The sequence below is a fragment of the Schistocerca nitens genome, chromosome 2 (assembly GCF_023898315.1).
Source record: "Schistocerca nitens isolate TAMUIC-IGC-003100 chromosome 2, iqSchNite1.1, whole genome shotgun sequence".
Classification (NCBI taxonomy): domain Eukaryota; kingdom Metazoa; phylum Arthropoda; class Insecta; order Orthoptera; family Acrididae; genus Schistocerca; species Schistocerca nitens.
The window spans coordinates 41321982-41344686 of record NC_064615.1 but is presented as its reverse complement, the minus strand read 5'-3'; the positions used below and the strand labels follow the sequence as shown (position 1 = coordinate 41344686).

The 22705-nt window shown below is 38.4% G+C and overlaps 1 protein-coding gene across 1 annotated transcript in view; it reads right to left on the bottom strand.

Moving 5' to 3' along the window:
• The window catches only part of LOC126234299 (serine protease snake-like), an 83562-nt gene that overhangs the window by 5868 nt on the left and 54989 nt on the right, over window positions 1-22705 (bottom strand). The gene's annotated exons all lie outside the window — the stretch shown is intronic.

Here is a 22705-nt window from a genome sequence, read left to right as displayed (position 1 = left end):
ACAAGTATAAGGTAGAAAAATATTGCCCAATATATCTCCTCCCAGCATTTTCAAAAATATTAGAAAAACTGATGAAGCACCGAATCAACAAATATCTAAATGACCATAATTTACTAAACAGAAATCAGCATGGCTTCCAAGCGTGTAAAAATACCGAAACAGCAGTAATGTGCTACACTGAACAAATAATCAAAAATCTAGAAAAAGATTATAGTGTAGTAGGCGTAAATTTAGACCTCTCCAAAGCTTTTGACACTGTGAACCAGGACATTCTTTTAGAAAAATTAGAAGTGTTGGGTATACATGGGATAGGAAAAAAATGGTTTGAATCATACCTAAAAAACAGAACACTGGTTGTAGGACTGACATCAACTTACTCCAACCACAAAATAAATTCAGTATCGGAGGCAAAAAATGTAGAAATTGGAGTACCACAAGGCAGCATTCTAGGGCCCATATTGTGTTTGTCTATATAAATGATTTTCACACCTCAGATGATGCAGCCAAAGCAATAATATTTGCCAATGATACTAGTGTGATAATAAGTACACCAAAGCAATGCTACCAACAATTACTGATAAAGTACTAAATTACATCCACTCTTGGCTCAATGCAATTGTTATACCTTTGCATAAAAAGGGGGATAGATCTGATGTCAACAATTACCGTCCAATCTCCCTTCTAACAGCTTTATCCAAAATCTTTGAGAACGTAATGTATTCAAGAGTAGCTTCACATATGTGTAAAAATGAAGTACTAACAAAATGTCAGTTTGGTTTCCAGAAAGGTTTTTCAACAGAAAATGCCATATATGCTTTCACTAATCAAATTTTGAATGATCTGAATAACCGAACACCACCCATTGGGGTTTTTTGTGATCTCTCAAAGGCTTTTGATTGTGTAAATCATGAAATTCTGCTAGACAAGCTCAAATATTGTGGCATGAGTGGGACAGTGCACAAATGGTTCAATTCGTACCTAACTGGACGAGTGCAGAAAGTTGAAATAAGCAGTTCTCATAATATGCAAAGATCAGCTCATTCCTCAAACTGGGGAACTATCAAGAATGGGGTTCCACAATCTTAGTAAATTAGCTTACTACACCTATTTTCACTCATTGCTTTCATATGGTATCATATTTTGGGGTAATTCATCACTGAGGAATAAAGTATTTATTGGACAAAAGCATGTAGTCAGAATAATAGCTGGAGTCCACCCAAGATCATCCTGCAGACATTTATTTAAGGATCTAGGGATATTCACAGTAGCTTCTCAGTATATATACTCTCTTATGAAATTTGTTATTAACAACCAAACCCAATTCAAAAGTAATAGCAGTGTGCATAACTACAATACTAGGAGAAAGGATGATTTCACTATTCAAGATTAAATATAACTTTGGCACAGAAAGGGGTGAATTATACTGCCACTAAAGTCTTTGGTCACTTACCAAATAGTATCAAAAGTCTGGCAGATGACCAACAAGTATTTAAGAAGAAATTAAAAGAATTTCTGAATGACAACTCCTTCTACTCCATAGAGGAATTTTTAGATATAAATTAAGGGAAAAAAAATTATTAAAAATAAAAACACACAAAAAAATAAAAAAATTGTTATATTAACTTAAGTATGTTGTTAAATTAACTTAATTATGTCATGTATTGGAAAATTTGACTCGTTCCACATCATTACGAAATATCGTATTCATGATCCATGGAACTAGTATTAATCTAATCTAAGGTTGACATTGAATGTAAATAAAACAAATTATATGCAGTTTGGGAAAAGATGTCAAAATGTAAATCTCGATCTGGTAGACAGAGTGACATCCACAAAATTGCTGGGGATTCATGTGGACGAAAACTTAAATTTTAATGACCACATAATAAAACTTGCACAGAAACTTAATTCAGCCTGTTATGCCCTCAGAATTATTGCAAATGTTTGTACCTCAGAGGGTGCCAGAATGGCATATTTCAGCTATTTTCAATCTCTTGCCACATGCGAAATAATATTTTGGGGTTCCACAACAGGGCGCCTAAAACAAATTTTTTTGTTGCAGAAGAGGGCCATCCAAATAATAACTCACAGTCATCCTCAGACGCACTGCAAACCCATATTCAAAAAGCTTAGAATACTTACTATACCATCATTATACATATACAAATGTGTATTGTATGTCAGGACCCACATTGCAGATTTTCAGACAAATGCAGACTTTCATAACTACAATACCCGTAATAGTGCAGCACTCCATACTCAGCGAACAAAAAGAGCGAATACACAAAGGCATGTGAGCCATATTGGTACAAAACTGTACAACGCACTGCCAGTCAACATCAGGCAGTTAGAAGATGATAACAAATTTAAAACAGAATTTAAAAAATTTCTAGTAGAACAATGTTTTTATTCTGTAAATGACTATGTAGGTCAATAAATTTTTTTCTGATATTTATAAAGGCAAAATGGAAAATACTCAATCTGCACCTAATCATTCATTACCTAATCATTCATTACATTTACATACTTAAAGGACAGCTGTTGTGTGATGTAAATATATACTTAAGCAGTGTTGTGTATATAATGACTTGCCGTTTAGGGAGGACAAAACTAAAGCCTTATGAAAAATAGACTATGCATTTAAAGTAACAATTAAGGATGTATATAGGCCATATTAACTTCATATTATTATTATTATTAACTTAATTGTATTATTTTGTTTTGTACTTTTTTACGTATATATTGTTTGTGTCCCATTTCTTTGAAATGGCTTACATGTACCCTTGACAACATCCATACAATATTTATTGTCAATGGATGGATAAGTAAAATAAATAAATAAATAAATAAATTAGTAAAAATTGTGAATTCCCAATGTTTGCTGATGATACAAAGCATTGTAGTGGATGGTAAGTCTACTGCTGATCTGGAGACTGATGTTAATGATATACTCAGAGAAGTTACAGCTTGGTTTTCAATTAATTCTCTTTCAGTAAATATTAAAAAAACTAATTTTATACAGTTCCACTCAAAAAATAAAACTCCAGAAAATATAGTCATTGCTCATGACAACCAGGAACTAGAACAGGTGCACTCCACTAAATTCTTAGGGGTTCACATTAACAGTAGGCTCAATTGGGAACAGCATGTGTCCCTTACTCTAAAAACGATTTCATCAGCAACTTTTGCTTTAAGAATCATTACTCATTTTGTGGACATCAACATTTTAACTCATTAATGAGTTATGGAATAATCTTCTGGGATAATTCACCAACCTCAAAAAAAATCTTAACTGCTCAGAAGAGAACAGTCAGAATCATGTGTGGGGTTCCTCCATGAACCTCATGTAAAAAACTTTTCACATAGTTAGAAATACTTACTACAACTTGTCAGTACATATACTCTCTGATGAATGTTGTTAATAAAGACTATGCTCAATATGAAACAAATTGTTCATACCATAACTACAATACTAGAGGTACAGATGATCTACATGTCGAATGAAAAAATACATCACTTGTACAGAAGGGAGTAAAGTATGCTGCTATAAAGACTTTTAATGCATTGCCTAATTATATTAAATTTACAAGAGAAAATGAAATGCAGTTCAAAGGTAAATTTAAAAAAATACCTGCTTGGCCACCCTCTGTACTCCTTGGATGAATTCTTTTCCAGAAATAATGCACTCCCTTAATAATAGATGTATTTAGTCTCTTCATTATTAGATGGACGATACGATATTATGTTAATATTATAGTGTTAATGTTATAGTTATAATTTTATAGTGTGAATTGCTATACTAGTTAAATGACAGTTTGTAAATGAGAAAAAGTGATACTTATTAATATCTATATCATTGTATTATATAACTATTCTGTAGCATTAATTGTATTTGTACAATTGTATTGACACGTTCCACATCCAGGTGAATGACTCGCATGTACGGATCCATGGAATACGTGTACCAAATTAAAAAAAATAAAAATAAAATAAAACCACTTAATAAGTAGTAAGACACATGTATATGGCAGAATACTAAGTAGTAGACAAGAGTAAAGCATCAACTCTGTTGGAGACATGTCAAGAATTGGCAATAGTAAACAATCATCATTTAGCAACATTCTGAACAGAAAAGGCAACTCATATGAAGCATGGTTTATTATTGTTAAAAAAATACTGCACTGTATTACAATTACAGAACTTTAAGGAAAAGAAATGTACACTGTTGGCCATTAAAATTACAACACCAGGAAGGGCAGGAAATATTGATATTTTACTTACTGTGCATGTACAGTATAGTAGTGTGAATATATGATTGAATTTGTAGGTGATTTGAGTTATGGAGTGTATAAAATTTAGTATACAGAGCTGCCACATCTGGTAGAAACAGTGGCTGCAACCTGAATAGAAAAAGAGTCAAATTCAACTTAGATGACAGATACAGCTATGCCATTCCACGCTGTTTCAACTTTATGTCAGACATTATCAATCTTAGTGGCTGACAAATAGTGGCATGCCCATCTCTTGGTAACTTGTGACCAAACTTTTCAGTGGGTACATCTACTTGTATATCTATATCTACTTGATTATTCTGCAATTCACAGTTACAGGCCTAGCAGAGGGTTTGTCAAACCACTTTCAAGCTATTTCACTATCATTCCACTCTCAAACAGCATATGGGAAAAATTAACATTTACATCGTTCCACATGAGCTCTGATTTGTCTTATTTAATTATGATGACCATTTCTTGCTCTACAGGTGGGTGCCAACAAAGGAATTTCACACACTGAGGAGTAAGTTGGTGACTGAAATTTCATGAGGAGATCCTGCTGCAACAACAGATGACTTTGTTTTAATGATCTTCACCCCAATTTGCTTATCATTTCCATGACACTCTCTCCATTTTTTGTGATAATACAAAATGAGCTGCTCTTCTTTGGACTTTTTCAATATCCTCCATCAGTCCAAACTGATGTGGATCCACAACGCACAGGAGTACTCCAGAAGGTGGTGGACAAGTGTAGGGTAATTAAAGTCTGGAGTAGACCTGTTGCATTTTCTAAGTGGTCTGCCAATGAATCACAGTTTTTGGTTTGCTTTCTTCACAACGTTATTTGTGTGATCATTCAATTTAAGTTATTCAGAACTATAATCATGGAGTATTTAGATTTGTGTGACTGAAATGTAATGGAATCCTTTTAGTACTCATGTGAATGACATTTCATTATTGCCACTTTTTGCACTGTATGCACATCTCAGATATCATTCTGCAGTTGGTTCTGATCACCTGATGACCATTATAGATGGTAATGACATCATCATATGCAAACAGTCTAAGAAAGCAACTCAGATTGTCTCCTAAATCCTAGATCAGGAGGAGCAGAGGGCCTATAACACTTCCATAGGGAACAACACACATTACTTCAGTTTTTCTTTTTTTCTATTGAGCACTGTATATTTTGGCCTTTCTGACAGGAAATCCTGAATCCAGTCTCACAACTGAGATGATACTCCACAGACAAGCAGTTTGATTAGAAATCACTTGTGTCAAAAGCCTTTTGGAACTCTAAAAATATGAAATCCAATAGGCATCCCCTGGTGGTTTTACTATAAATCATAAAGGGCATATCATGAAATGTCAATGTCAGATTGCAAATGTTTTTAATGAGTACTTTTCTTCTGTTGGAAAATCTGTCAATGACCATTTTAAGAATCTTCAGCATAGAAATAAGGGCATTCCAATCAAACAAAGCATATACTTGCCCCCAACCAATAGCAAGAAGTCAAAAACATAGTATTGTCATTAAAAAATACAAAATCAGCAGGCTATGATGGATTGTCAATCAGTACACTGAACAGATGAATAGACAACATATCTGATGCCATGGCCACAGCAGTAAATTATGTAATTGCATCAGGTTGTTTCCCAGATAGTCTAAAGATAGCACAAGTAACCCTGATTTACAAGAAAGGTGATAAATCTAAAAATGAAAACTACTGCCCCATCTCAATCTTACGTGTATTTTCTAAGCTAGTTGAGAAAGTTATGCATACTAGACTAATGACATTCCTGAGTCAACACAATTTAATATTTGAAAATCAGAATGGCTTTATGAAAAACAACTAAACTTCAGTAGCAGCAGCACAATTAATAGACAAAATAATAACGGCCATAGAGAACAAGGATTATGTAACTGGAGTGTTCCTTGCTCTAGAAAAAGCTATTGATTGTGTCAACATCACCATATTACTTGACAGGCTGTGGAACCTGGGTATCAGAGGAACTGGCTATGAGCTAATAAAATCGTATATGAGCAATAGAAAACAATTTGTCTTGCTTAAAACAAACAGTGGGTCCTTAAAATCTAAAATTACTGATATAAAATATGGAGTGCCTCAACGTTCTGTCTTGGGACCCCTCCTTTTCTTGATTTATGTTAATGATATACAGTATTGTTCTCCTAACTGTACAAAATATTGTATGCAGATGATACATCAATAGTGTGTAAACACAAAGACTATGAGAGTCTGGAGGTGTTGTGCAACAGTGTAACTAACGAAATAGTCAAGTATTTTAATGAAAGCCATCTAAATGTAAGTGCATCAAAGACAGCAATGATGGAATTTAACGCATGGAAACAAATAGAATTTGACATGAAATTATCCATAGGAAATGACATTGTAAAAAAGGAAAAATGGACAAAGTTCTTGGGAATTACAATCCAGGAAGGCCTCAAATGGGACATGCATATCGATTCCTTAGCATGTAAGCTGCCGAAGAATGTGTTTGCTATAAATATGATTAGCAAATATTGTAAGGACATGTGTGTACTAAAAACTGCTTATCATGCCCTATTCTCATCAAATTTAAACTATGCTGTAGAAATATGGGGTGCAACAATTCAAGCCAACCTAAGCACATTATTAATACCACAGAAAAAAGTTATCAGTATTATTTTTGGTGCCAAACCTCCAGAATCATGTCGGAATCTGTTCCCAAAATTAGGTGTTCTTACCATTATAGGTGTATACACATTGAAAGTTATATTGCTTGTGAAAACAATAACTCCAAATTTCAACTGTGACATGCACCAGTATGATACAAGGCAAAAGTTCAGATACCATGTAAATAGCCACAGAACAGCTTTATATGAAAAAAAAAAAAATGCACTTCATGTTGGGCTGAAGCTAGCCAGTGCCCTACCAAAAAGTCTCACAACCCTTCCTACTAACAAATTAAAAGATCAGCTAAAAAGAATTCTAATTGAAAACCCTTTTTATTCACTAGACGAGCATTATATCTGTATGAAAAGCGCTTCATAATATGTCAAGCTCATAGTTTTAAGTAACCTACAACTAATATAATGTTGATAACAACAATATTTGTAATATTGTGATTGTATACTACCAAATGTAAAATGCATCAAAATGTAAAATTTATTAATACAAACAAATCTTCAGTTTGTAATTTATAAACTAACATATTCAGAAGAATAATCTGTATGATGTCCTGAAACTGTATTATTTCTAGGGACTGTATTTGATTATTCGATGTTGAATAAATATTATTATTATTACTATTCATTACTTTGTGGGAATAAAAGGCTAGTATTTTCTGAATCCATGTTGGCTATTTGTTAATAAATCATTTTCTTCAAGGCAATTCATAGTGCTTGAACACAGTATATGTTTCAAAATCCTACTGCAGATCAGCATTAGTGGTATCGGTCTGTAATCCAGCGGGTCACTCTTATTTCCTTTAATGGGCATTGGTGTGACTTGTGCACCTTTCCAGTCTTTAGGACCAGATCTTTCAACTGGTGAGCTGCTGCACATCATTGCTAAGTATGGAGCTGCTGTATCAGCATACTCTAAAAGAACCTGACTAGTATACAATCAGGATCAGAGAGCTTGCCTTTATTAAGTGATTTAAGCTGCTTCACTACACGAAGGGTATCAACTTCTAAGTTACTCATGCTGGAGGTTGTTTTTGATTCAAATTCTGGAGTACTTACTTCATCTTCTTTGGTGAAGAGATTTCTGAAAAACTATTTAGTAACTCTCCTTTAGTGGCACTGTCATAAGATCACTGTAGCTCTTGTGTAGTGAGGGTATTGATTGTGTCTTGCTGCTGGTGTAATTTACATATGACCAGAATCTCTTTGGGTTTCCTGTCAGATTTTGAGATGGAGTTTCACTATGGAAATTATTAAAAGGATCTTGCATTGAAGTTCATGATAAATTTTGAGCTTCTGTAAAGCTTAACAGATCTTAGCACTTTTGCATTCTTATAAATTTGGCATGCCTTTTTTTCCATTGCTTTTGCAACATCATTGTGAGCTGTTTTGTGTACCATGGGGAATCAGTGCCATCTTTTATTAATTTATTTTGTTTATATCTCTCAATTGCTACTGATACTATTTCTCTGAATTTAAGCCACATTTGGTCTATGCTTACATAGTCAGATTAGAAGGAATTTCAGTTGTGTCTTAGCAAGGCATCAAGTGAATTTTTATCTACTTTTTTTAAAAAGATAGATGTACTTTTTGCATTTATTTTTCGGTGTGTTTGGGTGTTATAGTACTCAGTCTCACTAAAACAACCTTGTGATTGCTAATCCCTATATCCATCACGATGCTCCCTATTTGCTCAGGATTACTTATTCAAACAGGGCAAGTATTTCATCATAACAATTTAAAGCCTAGATGAGCACCTGAAGTTAATATTCAACATAATTTTCTGAAAAAGCATTTAGTATGATTTTGGATAATTTTTTACACCTACCACCAATCATAAATATGTATTTTCGCCATTGAGGACAGATTGAAATCACTACCAGCTATAATTGTGTGAGTGGGGTACATATTTGATTTAACACTCTCGCTTCCTTTGAAGTGTTCAGCAACAGTACTATCTGAGTCAGCAAGTTGGTAAAAGGAACCAATTATTAATTTACAGAAAATGTTAATGAAAAGACCCAGTATTACAGTAGAACTAACAATGGAGTAGTGATTGATGGAACAAATGACAGCTACAATGAAGAGGAACCATACCTGGTTTGAAAAGTTGTTAATAAGGTAATAAAAAACAGAGTTCAGACAAAATTAATATTGTGTAGAATTCCATACATATATGACTTCCAAACAAAAACCTCTGTATTTATAAATTAAACAAACAAATAACAAAACCAGCAGCTAAGCATGAGCGTGTGACAGTAAGTGACAAACATCTTTCTCAGCAGAAATGGTTAAACAAGGCATAACTGCATATGGTATCAAAAGGAGAAAAAGCTTTCTGTAACAGAATGAGTGCATAAAGTGATTTTCCACTGTGAAACAGTTTTGGAAAAGGATGTTTAGTATTTTAGCCTTTCCTACGTCATTTTCTGTTTCAGCACCATTATGGTCAGAGAGTATCTGAGGTAATGACTCCAATCTGTTTCCTGATTTAATGTTAAGACCAGAAATTTTCAGATTTTTCTATCAAACTGGTAGATAGAGTTTTACTCTTTTATTCATTGAACAGTTCATGCATGGCCCTCCTCATACTAATTTTGACTTCATTAAGTTTTTATTTGTGTGTGAGGTTTTGGTTACGTATAAAATTTGCAATGAAGCTCTCTCTGCTGTTGCAGCAGCTTCCTAACATGGCTGTCAAACCATCCCTCACAATTCTACTCAGTACATTTTCTAAAGTGTGTTGTACGATGATCTCAAACTTTGTCTATTGATGTTCAGCATTGTCAGTGCTCGACTTGAAATTTTCATGATGAACTGTCCGGTAATCTGAAATCTGTATCTTGTCACACTTGCTGAACAGATAGATCTCCCTGTCTTTCTCCGTATTACTATTTACAGCCATATTCCATCATGCAGTGATCACCATATGATTTTTAATTACCTGTTCTACATTAATTGAGTCAAAGAGTTGAGGCCTGTTTGTCACCAGCCGGTCTAAGGTGCTATCTTCACAAGTTAGTTCTCTGATTAACTGCTCAAGGTGATCTTCAGATAGGGCTCTTACAACCTTTCCCTACCAAATGTCTGAGTCAGATTAGTCTCCCAATCTTTAGCTGCTAAGTTAAAATCTGCACCTAAATCTGTAACATCACCAGGAAATTTTCGGGAAATATTCTCCAAGTTTCCCCTCAACTGTCTTGCCATTACTATTGCTGCGGCATGGTCTATACAAGCATCTGATGACCATGTTTGATGCACTTTTAAAACTTATTTTCACCCACATGATTGTGTTTTGTGTTCCCAATGACACTCCATACACTCAAACCTGGTGCTGTGTCTACAGTGATCAGCCAGAACATTATGACCACTGACTACTATTAATATAAACCCATCCAGGTGATAACAGCATCACCTGGTGAAGAATGCTGCTAGTCAGACACACACACCTGTTGCATTTAGCATCAGTTTGACTGAGGGCAGATTGTGATGGCTTAGAGGCTTGCCAAGAGCACTTCAGAAACTGCATGGCTTGTGCATTTTTCAAGGACTGCTGTGGTGAGTGTATTCAGTACATGGTGAAACAAAGGTGAAACCGTGTCTAGGTGTCACAGGGTTTGGCGGCCACCCCTCACGACGGATTTTGGATGTCATAGGCTGGGCAGACTGGTAAAATAGGACAGGTGGCAAACAGTAAAGGATCTAACATCAGACTATAATGCTCAGCAGAGTACAGGTGTGGCTGAACACACAGTGTACCTAACATTTCTAACAATGGGCCTCTGCAACCGATCACCTGTGAATGCACCAATATTAACGCCATGACATCGGCAACTGTGACTGAAATGGGCACGTGACCATTGGCAGTGAATTTTGGCACAGTGGCAAAGCATTGCATGGCCTCCTGAATCCCAATACCTTCTTCATGATGGTGATTGGAGGGGACAAATCTGTCATCTTTCAGGGGAACAGCTCCTTGGCAACTGTAATGTGGAATGGGGACAAGCTGGTGGTGGCTCCATTATGCTCTGAGCAACAATCATGTGGGCGTCCACGGGTCCAGTGGAGCTCATGTAAGGCACCATGTTGGCCAAGGAGTATGATACACTGGTTGCAGACCACAAACAGCACTATGACGATCATGTTTCCCATCGCTTCCATATTAGGATTTATCACCACTGTTGTCTGTGCCATAGGTGGACGTAACAACTACTAGGTAGGTGGTCATAATCTTCTAGCTGATCAGTGTGTATGACAATGACAAATGCTATCTGGTAATATTCATTCTTATTAGAGCCTCCATGCATGGATGCATCCTTGTGTCACGCCTTTATCCGGTGTTGTCATAGGCAACATCACTGACTATCAGTCTGCCCCTCTGCTGTTGTGTTAAGAAAAGCTGCAACAATGGTCACCATGCTGACAGTCTATGATGCACCAGCCATCATTGCTGCTCTGTCTGTGTGGATATGTATTGGTTGCTGTGAACAAGCCCATTTCCTGATACAAGGTAGGTGACATCACTGTGGGCTCCTTCATCCCTTAGTGAACAATATGTCTGCCCTATCAGGTGCTAGTTGTACAGGGTGTGGAGTTTGGTCTACCTGAAACCATGATTTCATATTTGCATGACAGTTGCAGGAACCTTACGAGTGCAATATAGTGAATCAATAAACTACATCTACATCTACATGGATACTCTGCAATTACATTGAAGTGCCTGGCAGAGGGTTCATCGAACCACCTTCACAATTCTCTATTATTCCAATCTCGTATAGTGCGTGGAAAGAATGATCACCTACATCTTTCCGTACGAGCTCTGATTTCCCTTATTTTATCGTGGTGATCATTCCACCCTACATAGGCCAGTGTCAACAAAATATTTTCGCATTCGGAGGAGAAAGTTGGTGATTGGAATTTCGTGAGAAGATTCCATCGCAATGAAAAATGCCTTTCTTCTAATGATTTCTAGCCCAAATCCTGTATTATTTCTGTGACACTATCTCCCATATTTCGCGATAATACAAAACATGCTGCCTTTCTTTGAACTTTTTCGATGTACTCCATTAGTCCTACTTGGTAAGGATCCCACACCGTGCAGCACTATTCTAAAAGAGGACAGACAAGTGTAGTGTAGGCAGTCTCCTTAGTAGGTCTGTTACATTTTCTAAGTGTCCTGCCAATAAAACGTAAAACGCAGCCTTTGGTTAGCCTTCCCCACAACATTTTCTGTGTGTTCTTTCCAATTTAAGTTGTTTGTAATTGTAATACCTAGGTATTCAGTTGAATTTACGGCATTTAGATTAGACTGACTTATTGTGTAACCAAAGTTAAACGAGTTCCTTTTAGTACTCATGTGGATGACCTCACACTTTTCGTTATTTAGGGTCAACTGCCAGTTTTCGCACCATTCAGATATTTTTTCTAAATCGTTTTGCAGTTTGTTTTGATCTACTGATGACTTTATTAGTCGAAAAACGACAGTGTCATCTGCAAACAACCAAATATGGCTGCTCAGATTGTATTCCAAATCGTTTATATAAATAAGGAACAGCAAAGGGCCTATAACACTACCTTGCGGAACACCTGAAATCACTTCTGTTTTACTCAATGACTTTCTGTCAGTTACTATGAACTGTGAGCCCTCTGACAGGAAATCACAAATCCAGTCACATAACTGAGATGATATTCCATAAGCATGCAATTTTACTATGAGCCACTTGTGTGGTACAGTGTCAAAAGCCTTCCGGAAATCCAAGAATACGGAATAGATCTGAAATCCCTTGTCAATAGCACTCAGCACTTCATGTGAATAAAGAGCTAGTTGTGTTTCACAGGAACCACATTTTCTAAGCCCATGTTGACTGTGTGTCAATAGACGGTGTTCTTCGAAGTAATTCATAATGTTCGAACACAATATATGTTCTAAAATCCCGCTGCATATCGACGTTAACGATGTTGTTGTTGTTGTTGTTGTTGTTGTTGTTGTGGTCTTCAGTTCTGAGACTGGTTTGATGCAGCTCTCCATGCTACTCTATCCTGTGCAAGCTTCTTCATCTCCCAGTACCTACTGCAACCTACATCCTTCTGAATCTGCTTAGTGTATTCATCTCTTGGTCTCCCTCTACGATTTTTACCCTCCACGCTGCCCTCCAATGCTAAATTTGTGATCCCTTGATGCCTCAAAACATGTCCCACCAACCGATCCCTTCTTCTAGTCAAGTCGTGCCACAAACTTCTCTTCTCCCCGATCCTATTCAATACCTCCTCATTAGTTACGTGATCTACCCACCTTATCTTCAGCATTCTTCTGTAGCACCACATTTCGAAAGCTTCTATTCTCTTCTTGTCCAAACTAGTTATCGTCCATGTTTCACTTCCATACATGACTACACTCCATACAAATACTATCAGAAACGACTTCCTGACACTTAAATCTATACGAGATGTTAACAAATTTCTCTTCTTCAGAAACGATTTCCTTGCCATTGCCAGTCTACATTTTATATCCTCTCTACTTCGACCATCATCAGTTATTTTACTCCCTAAATAGCAAAACTCCTCTACTACTTTAAGTGTCTCATTTCCTAATCTAATTCCCTCAGCATCACCCGATTTAATTTGACTACATTCCATTATCCTCGTTTTGCTTTTGTTGATGTTCATCTTATATCCTCCTTTCAAGACACTGTCCATTCCGTTCAACTGCTCTTCCAAGTCCTTTGCTGTCTCTGGCAGAATTACAATGTCATCGGCGAACCTAAAAGTTTTTACTTCTTCTCCATGAATTTTAATACCTACTCCAAATTTTTCTTTTGTTTCCTTTACTGCTTGCTCAATATACAGATTGACTAACATCAGGGAGAGGCTACAACCCTGTCTCACTCCTTTCCCAACCACTGCTTCCCTTTCATGCCCCTCGACTCTTATAACTGCCATTTGGTTTCTGTACAAATTGTAAATAGCCTTTCGCTCCCTGTATTTTACCCCTGCCACCTTCAGAATTTGAAAGAGAGTATTCCAGTTAACATTGTCAAAAGCTTTCTCTAAGTCTACAAATGCTAGAAACGTAGGTTTGCCTTTTCTTAATCTTTCTTCTAAGATAAGTCGTAAGGTTAGTATTGCCTCACGTGTTCCAACATTTCTACGGAATCCAAACTGATCTTCCCCGAGGTCCGCTTCTACCAGTTTTTCCATTCGTCTGTAAAGAATTCGCGTTACTATTTTGCAGCTGTGACTTATTAAACTGATAGTTCGGTAATTTTCACATCTGTCAGCACCTGCTTTCTTTGGGATTGGAATTATTATATTCCTCTTGAAGTCTGAGGGTATTTCGCCTGTCTCATACATCTTGCTCACCAGATGGTAGAGATTTGTCAGGACTGGCTCTCCCAAGGCCATCAGTAGTTCTAATGGAATGTTGTCTACTCCCGGGGCCTTGTTTCGACTCAGGTCTTTCAGTGCTCTGTCAAACTCTTCACGCAGTATCTTATCTTGCATTTCGTCTTCATCTACATCTTCTTCCATTTCCATAATATTGTCCTCAAGTACATCGCCCTTGTATAAACCCTCTATATACTCCTTCCACCTTTCTGCCTTCCCTTCTTTGCTTATAACTGGGTTGCCATCTGAGCTCTTGATATTCATACAAGTCGTTCTCTTCTCTCCAAAGGTCTCTTTAATTTTCCTGTAGGCAGTATCTATCTTACCCCTAGTGAGATAAGCCTCTACATCCTTACATTTGTCCTCTAGCCATCCCTGCTTAGCCATTTTGCACTTCCCGTCGATCTCATTTTTGAGACGTTTGTATTCCTTTTTGCCTGCTTCATTTACTGCATTTTTATACTTTCTCCTTTCATCAATTAAATTCAATATTTCTTCTGTTACCCAAGGATTTCTATTAGCCCTCATCTTTTTACCTACTTGATCGTCTGCTGCCTTCACTACTTCATCCCTCAGAGCTACCCATTCTTCTTCTACTGTATTTCTTTCCCCCATTCCTGTCAATTGTTCCCTTATGCTCTCCCTGAAACTCTCTACAACCTCTAGTTCTTTCAGTTTATCCAGGTCCCATCTCCTTAAATTCCCACCTTTTTGCAGTTTCTTCAGTTTCAATCTGCAGTTCATAACCAATAGATTGTGGTCAGAATCCACATCTGCCCCTGGAAATGTCTTACAATTTAAAACCTGGTTCCTAAATCTCTGTCTTACCATTATATAATCTATCTGATACCTTTTAGTATCTCCAGGATTCTTCCAGGTATACAACCTTCTTTTATGATTCTTGAACCAAGTGTTAGCTATGATTAAGTTATGCTCTGTGCAAAATTCTACAAGGCGGCTTCCTCTTTCATTTCTTCCCCCCAATCCATATTCACCTACTTGGTTTCCATCTCTCCCTTTTCCTACTGTCGAATTCCAGTCACCCATGACTATTAAATTATCGTCTCCCTTCACTACCTGAATAATTTCATTTATCTCGTCATACATTTCATCAATTTCTTCATCATCTGCAGAGCTAGTTGGCATATAAACTTGTACTACTGTAGTAGGCGTGGGCTTTGTGTCTATCTTGGCCACAATAATGCGTTCACTATGCTGTTTGTAGTAGCTAACCCACACTCCAATTTTTTTATTCATTATTAAACCTACTCCTGCATTACCCCTATTTGATTTTGTATTTATAACCCTGTAATCACCCGACCAAAAGTCTTGTTCTTCCTGCCACCGAACTTCACTACTTCCCACTATATCTAACTTTAACCTATCCATTTCCCTTTTTAAATTTTCTAATCTACCTGCCCGATTAAGGGATCTGACATTCCACGCTCCGATCCGTAGAACGCCAGTTTTCTTTCTCCTGATAACGATATGGGCCTGTAATTTAGTGGATTACTCCTACTACTTTTCTTGAATATTGGTGTGACCTGTGCAACTTTGCAGTCTTTGGGTATGGATCTTTCGTCGAGCAAACGGTTCTATATGATTGTTAAGTATGGAGCTAATGCGTCAGCATACTCTGAAAGGAACCTAATTGGTATACAGTCTGGACCAGAAGACTTGATTTTATTAAGTGATTTGAGTTGCTTCACTACTCCGAGGATATTTACTTCCACATTACTCATGTTGGAAGCTGTTCCCGATTCGAATTCTGGAATATTTACTTCATCTTCTTTTGTGAAAGCATTTCGGAAGGCTGCGTTTAGTAAACCTGCTTTGGCAGCACTTTCTTCGATAGTATCTCCATTGTTATCACACAGAGAAGGCACTGATTGTTTCTTGCTGCTAACATACTTCACATACGACCAGAACCTCTTTGGATTTTCTGCCAGGTGTCAAGACAAAGTTTCGTTGTGGAAACTGTTATAGACGTCTTGTATTGAACTCTGCGCTAAGTTTCGAACTTCTGTAAAGGATTGCCATTCTTGGGGATTTTGCGTCTGTTTGAATTTGGCATGTTTGTTTCGTTGTTTCTGCAACAGTGTTCTAACCCGTTTTGTGTACCAAGGAGGATCAGGTCCGTCATTTGTTAGTTTATTTGGAATAAACCTCTCAATTGCTGCCGATACTGTTTCTTTGAATTTAAGCCACATCTGGTCTACACTTATATTACTAATTTGGAATGAGTGGAGATTGTCTCTCAGGAAGGCGTCAAGTGAATTTTTATCTGCTTTTTTGAATAGGTATATGTTTCGCTTATTTTTCGAGGATTTGGGGATTACAATATTCAGTCTCGCTATGACAACCCTGTGTTCAGTAATCCCTATATCGGCTTTGATGCTGGTTATTAACTCAGGATTATTTGTTGCTAAGAGGTCAAGTGTGTTTTCACAACCGTTTACTATTCGCGTGGGCTCATGAACTAACTGCTCGAAATAATTTTCAGAGAATGCGTTTAGCACAATTTCGGATGACATTTTATGCATACCTCCAGAATTAAACATGTATTTTTGCCAACATATCAAGGGTAAATTAAAGTCACCACCAACTATTATTGTATGAGTCGGGTACGTGTATGAAATCAAACTCAAGTTTTTCTTTAAACCTTTCAGCAACTGTATCATTTGAACTGGGAGGTCGGTAAAAGGATCGAATTATTGTTTTATTCCGGTTGCCAATAATGACCTCTGCCCATTCTAACTCACAGGAAGTATCTATTTCAATTTCACGTCAAGTTAAACTACTTCTAACAGCAACAAACATGCCACCGCCAACTGTATTTAGCCTGTCTTTTTGGAACACCATTAAGTTCTTCGCAAAAATTTCGGCTGACCTTGTGTCCGGCTTTAGCCAGCTTTCAGTGCCTATAACGATTTGAGCATCAGTGCTTTCTATTAGTGCTTGGAGCTCTGGTACTTTCCCAACACAGCTATGACAATTTACAACTGTTATACCAATGGTTGCTGTATCTGTGTTCTTCCTGTGTTCAGCCTGCACCCTTTGTGACTGTAACCCATCTTGTGTTTTCCCAAGACCCTCTAACCTAAAAATCGTCCAAGTCAGCACCACACAGCCCCTGCTACCTGTGTAGCCACCTCCTGCATATAGTGGACACCTGACCTATTCAGCGGAACCCGAAACCCAACCACCGTTTGGCGCAAGTCGAGGAATCTGCAGCCTGCACGGTTGCAGAACTGTCTGAGCCTCTGATTCAGACCCTCCACTCAGCTCTGTACCAGAGGTCCGCAATTGGTGCTGCTGAGTATGCTGCAAATGGTCAGCTTTGCTTTCATCTTCGAAGCAAGACTGGCAGTCTTTACCACTTCTGTTAGCCACTCGAAACCAGAGAGAATCTCTTCTGATCCAAAGTGACACACATCATCGGTACGAACATGAGTAATCAGCTGCAGTTGGCTGCACCCTGTGCTCTTCATGGGATCCAGGAGGACCCTTTCCACATCTGGAATGACTCTACCCAGTAAGCACACGGAGTGCACATTGGTTTTCTTACCCTCCTTGTAAGGGACTCCATAATGCACCTAACGTTGGAGCTCCCAACTACCAATAGTCCCACCGTCTACAATTGCCTGGATCTTGCAGGCTGAGTGGTTTACTCTGAAACAGGACAGGCGACAGCATTCGGCCCAGTGACAGTGTCAGCCACAGACAGCACCTGGAACCTGTTTGTCAGACAAACCGGGGAGGCCTTATGTGCCACCGCCTGGGAAGTCTTTCACCGCCTGCTTTGCCCCGGGGTGACCTACCACTCGACCAATGTGAGGGGTCAGCCTCAGTTTGAACAGTAACTGGGTTGGCCACCAGTGAGGACGGGTCAGAGGACTCTAATGCGCTGGACGTCAGTTCGATCCCCACGGCCGGCCCACAACAGTGGTGCCCATCTACTGCAGCCTCAAGCTGTGTAACTGAAGCCATCACAGCCTGAAGCTGAGAGCAAAGTGTCACAAACTCTGCTCGCATCCACACACAACTATCGCAGTCCCTGTCCATACCAAAGACTGTGGAAAACTAAACTATGCAGATAAACTGACTATCAGCACATGCTGCACAACTCTACTGTAGACCCTGACAAAAACGCACAAACTGTGTCTAGTAATACGCAGATATTCAAGAACCTAGCTACTGAAGCACTCAGGTGAAACTAAATAATTTTACCCTGATAAGGGACTTGTAATACAGGGTGATTCAAAAAGAATACCACAACTTTAGGAATTTAAAACTCTGCAACAACAAAAGGCAGAGCTAAGCACTATCTGTCAGCGAATTAAGGAAGCTATAAAGTTTCATTTAGTTGTACATTTGTTCGCTTGAGGCGCTGTTGACTAGGCGTCAGTGTCAGTTGATGCTAAGATGGCGACCGCTCAACAGAAAGCTTTTTGTGTTATTGAGTACGGCAGAAGTGAATCGACGACAGTTGTTCAGCGTGCATTTCGAACGAAGTATGGTGTTAAATCTCCTGATAGGTGGTGTATTAAACGTTGGTATAAACAGTTTACAGAGAATGGGTGTTTGTGCAAAGGGAAAAGTTCTGGAAGGCCGAGAACGAGTGATGAAAATGTAGCACACATCCAGCAAGCATTTGTTCGCAGCCCAGGAAAATCGACTCGCAGAGCTAGTAGAGAGCTGCAAATTCCACAATCAACTGTATGGAGAGTCCTACGAAAAAGGTTAGTTATGAAACCTTATCGTCTGAAATTGGTTCAAGCACTGTCTGCAACTGATAAGATTAAAAGAATCGATTTCTGTGATTTTATCCTTGCTCAAATGGAAACAGATGAATCTTTCGTTTCAAAGATTGTGTTTAGTGATGAAGCAACTTTCCACACTAACGGGAAAGTCAACCGTCACAATGTCTGTATATGGGGCATTGAGAATCCGCGGGAAACAACTCAGTATGAACGTGACTCGGCTAAGGTGAACGTTTTCTGTGCCATTTCAGCCAATAAAGTTTTTGGTCCCTTTTTCTTCGAAGGTGCTACTGTAACTGGACTACAGTATCTGGAGATGTTAGAGAATTGGCTGTTCCCTCAGCTCGAACAAGAAGCACAACAATTCATATTTCAGCAGGATGGAGCGCCACCACATTGGCACTTATCTGTCCGTAACTACCTGAACGTCAACTACCCGAGGCGATGGATCGGCCGCCAGGCAGCCCGTGACAGAGCACTTCATCACTGGCCTCCAACAAGCCCTGATCTTACCCCCTGCGATTTCTTCTTATGGGGGTATGTTAAGGATATGGTGTTTCGGCCACCTCTCCCAGCCACCATTGATGATTTGAAACGAGAAATAACAGCAGCTATTCAAACTGTTACGCCTGATATGCTACAGAGAGTGTGGAACGAGTTGGAGTATCGGGTTGATATTGCTCATGTGTCTGGAGGGGGCCATATTGAACATCTCTGAACTTGTTCTTGAGTGAAAAAAAACCTTTTTAAATACTCTTTGTAATGATGTATAACAGAAGGTTATATTATGTTTCTTTCATTAAATACACATTTTTAAAGTTGTGGTATTCTTTTTGAATCACCCTGTATATCACAAAATTGGTTTACTTTCTGACACAAACAAAAATGCGAGACCTGTGGCTATTAGATTTTAAATTTACACACATAAACTCAAGAAACTAAACTATTAAAGCACACAGATGATATAATAAAATTCGCTCCTGGTTAGGAACTCATAAATGTCACAAAAGCGGTTTACTTATCAGTTGCTGCATCTGTCGCGGTCAGCTACTGCTGCCTGACTGACTGACTAATGCCAACAAGCAGTCACACTATGCAGTCTTGACAGACAACAATTGGTACTGTTGAATTTGAATTCCATCACATGATATATTTTTGTCTTTCTTGCACAAGGCATAACACGATGTTTTCGGAAACAATCAACACTTAAATGCAATTTGAAAATGAGAAACCTTCTGTGAGATTTTTCCTAATACGCAAAATGTGGATGGCATTACTCCTACCAATTTTTATCGTGCACTGAAATGCTAATAATCTTTATATCCAAGTATGTAGTACACTTTACATGTTTTTGATGTTGTTTTCATGGTGATAAAATTTTAATGGTCAATAATGAATTTAATGTATTCCAGGAAACTTCTCTCCTCATATCTGAGCATTTTTATTCCCCCCCAATTAGTCACTAGCTCATTGGCTAGAGCAACATCTGGCACCAGAGGTTGGTATTTGCATCAAATTTTGTTTGTACTTCTGTTTTCTGATGCGTGGTAAGGGTTCTTATTTTCCTCTAATCAGGGCTTAACAACGGGCCGGTTTTGAGCGCGAGTACTCGCGCCTGCTCAGGCACGTGCTCGCGAGCAAGTGCAAGGTCGTCGAGTAGGGAGGGAGGGGAGGGAGGGGAAATGCGCGCGCACGTTTGAACAGGGCCGCAGCGTGCCTATTGAATTCGCGCCGACTGTGTAACGTTTAAAGTACTACGATCAGCTATAACAGTCACTTCGCGGGTTACGAATCATGTCAAGTCGCCGTTGTGTAACCCCAACCATGCTTTCGCAGTTCAACCCCCATTGGGAGGAATTGTATCTCTTTACAGTAAAAGATGGTGTTGCAAAATGTTTAGTACGTCACAAAACGCTGAATTGTTTTAGGAAATTTAATTATCAGTGATATTATATGTCGTACCACGCGAAAGACTACGGAAGTGGAAAATGTGATGGACCAGATCGTGCACAAGAAGTTATTGAACTTAAAAGGAAGCTATCCGAAGAAGATCTGGACGACGAAGAAAAATCAACTGAGGCAGCTCTCAGAGTGAATTACAAAATTGCTTTGCTTTTAGCAAAATTCCTGCGCCCCTTCACTGATGGCGATTTAATAAAAGAATGTTTGGTAGTTGCAGCGGAACATTTTCGTCCATCTCAAGTTGAACAGTTTCGGATTGTGCCATTATCTAACATGACCATTATGCATCGCATACAGGACATGGCAGACGACGTACAGAGCCAGCTTGCAAATATCTGTAAAGATTTTATGGTGTATTCTCTAGCTCTGGACGAAAGTGTTGATATCACTGGAACAGCGCAGCTTGTCATATTTATTAGAGGTGTTAATAGAGATCTTCAGGTGAGGGAGGAGCTCCTCGATGTAGTAGCCATGAAGAACACTACAACCGGAGGTGATATTTTAAGTAGTGTTGAAGAAAGTGTTGAAAATATAGGATTGTATATAGTTTCAGTGTCTACAGACGGTGCACCAGCGATGACAGGGAACAAATCAGGTTTCATTGCGCTGTTGAAGGAGAAAATGAAAAAACTGACCGTGCCGAATGAAGTAAGGGGCGTTCACTGTGTGATCCACCAGGAAAACTTATGTGCAAAGAGTATCACTCTAAAAAATGTGATGAGTGTTGTTCTTCGTACAACCAATTATATAAGGAAGCATGGGCTACAACACAGGCAATTTAAAAGCTTTCTAGAGGATGTAGAAAGCCAGTATGGTAGCCTGCCTTATTACAGCGAGGTCCGCTGGCTTAGTCATGGCGAATTATTAAATTGATTTTTTCCCTATTACATGAGATAAATATGTTCATGGGAATAAATAACGTGTGTGTTCCTGAATTGAAAGAGCCTTCATGGAAATGTGATCTTGCGTTCTTAGCAGATTTAACTAGCCATCTGAATGCTTTGAACATTTCACTGCAAGGTAAAGATCTGCTAATTACTCATTTCATAGATCGAATACGAGCTTTTAAAATGAAACTGACACTTTGGGTGGGTCAGCTGGAAACAGGAAATCTAGCTCATTTTCCTAAATTATCATCCATGCAAGATGTTCACAAAGACTGTGAACGTTATTCACATAGTTTAGTTGCCCTTAAGGAAGAATTTGATCAACGCTTTCAAGATCTGACAGCACTAGACAGTGATTTTGATCTGTTCTCCTCTCCATATTCAGCGAATATTGAAGAGATTCGTCCTGAGCTGCAACCAGAACTTATTGACCTGCAGTGTGACAGAGAATACAGAGACAAATTTCAGAACAAGAAAAACATTTTGGAATTCGGCAGACACTACCCTCAGGATAGATCTCCTCGTTTGCACAAACTGGCGGCTACAATAATATCAATGTTTGGTTCCACGTATGTTTGTGAACAACTGTTCTCTGGAATGAAATGTAACAGGACGCGCCTGAGAAACGCATTGTCTGATCGAAATTTAAAGTGCACGCTGCGCCTACAGTGCACAAGAACAATTACTCCGAACATAGACGCAATTGTAAAGGGCAGAAAGTACAAGATAACTGAGAACCTCACACTTCAGTGA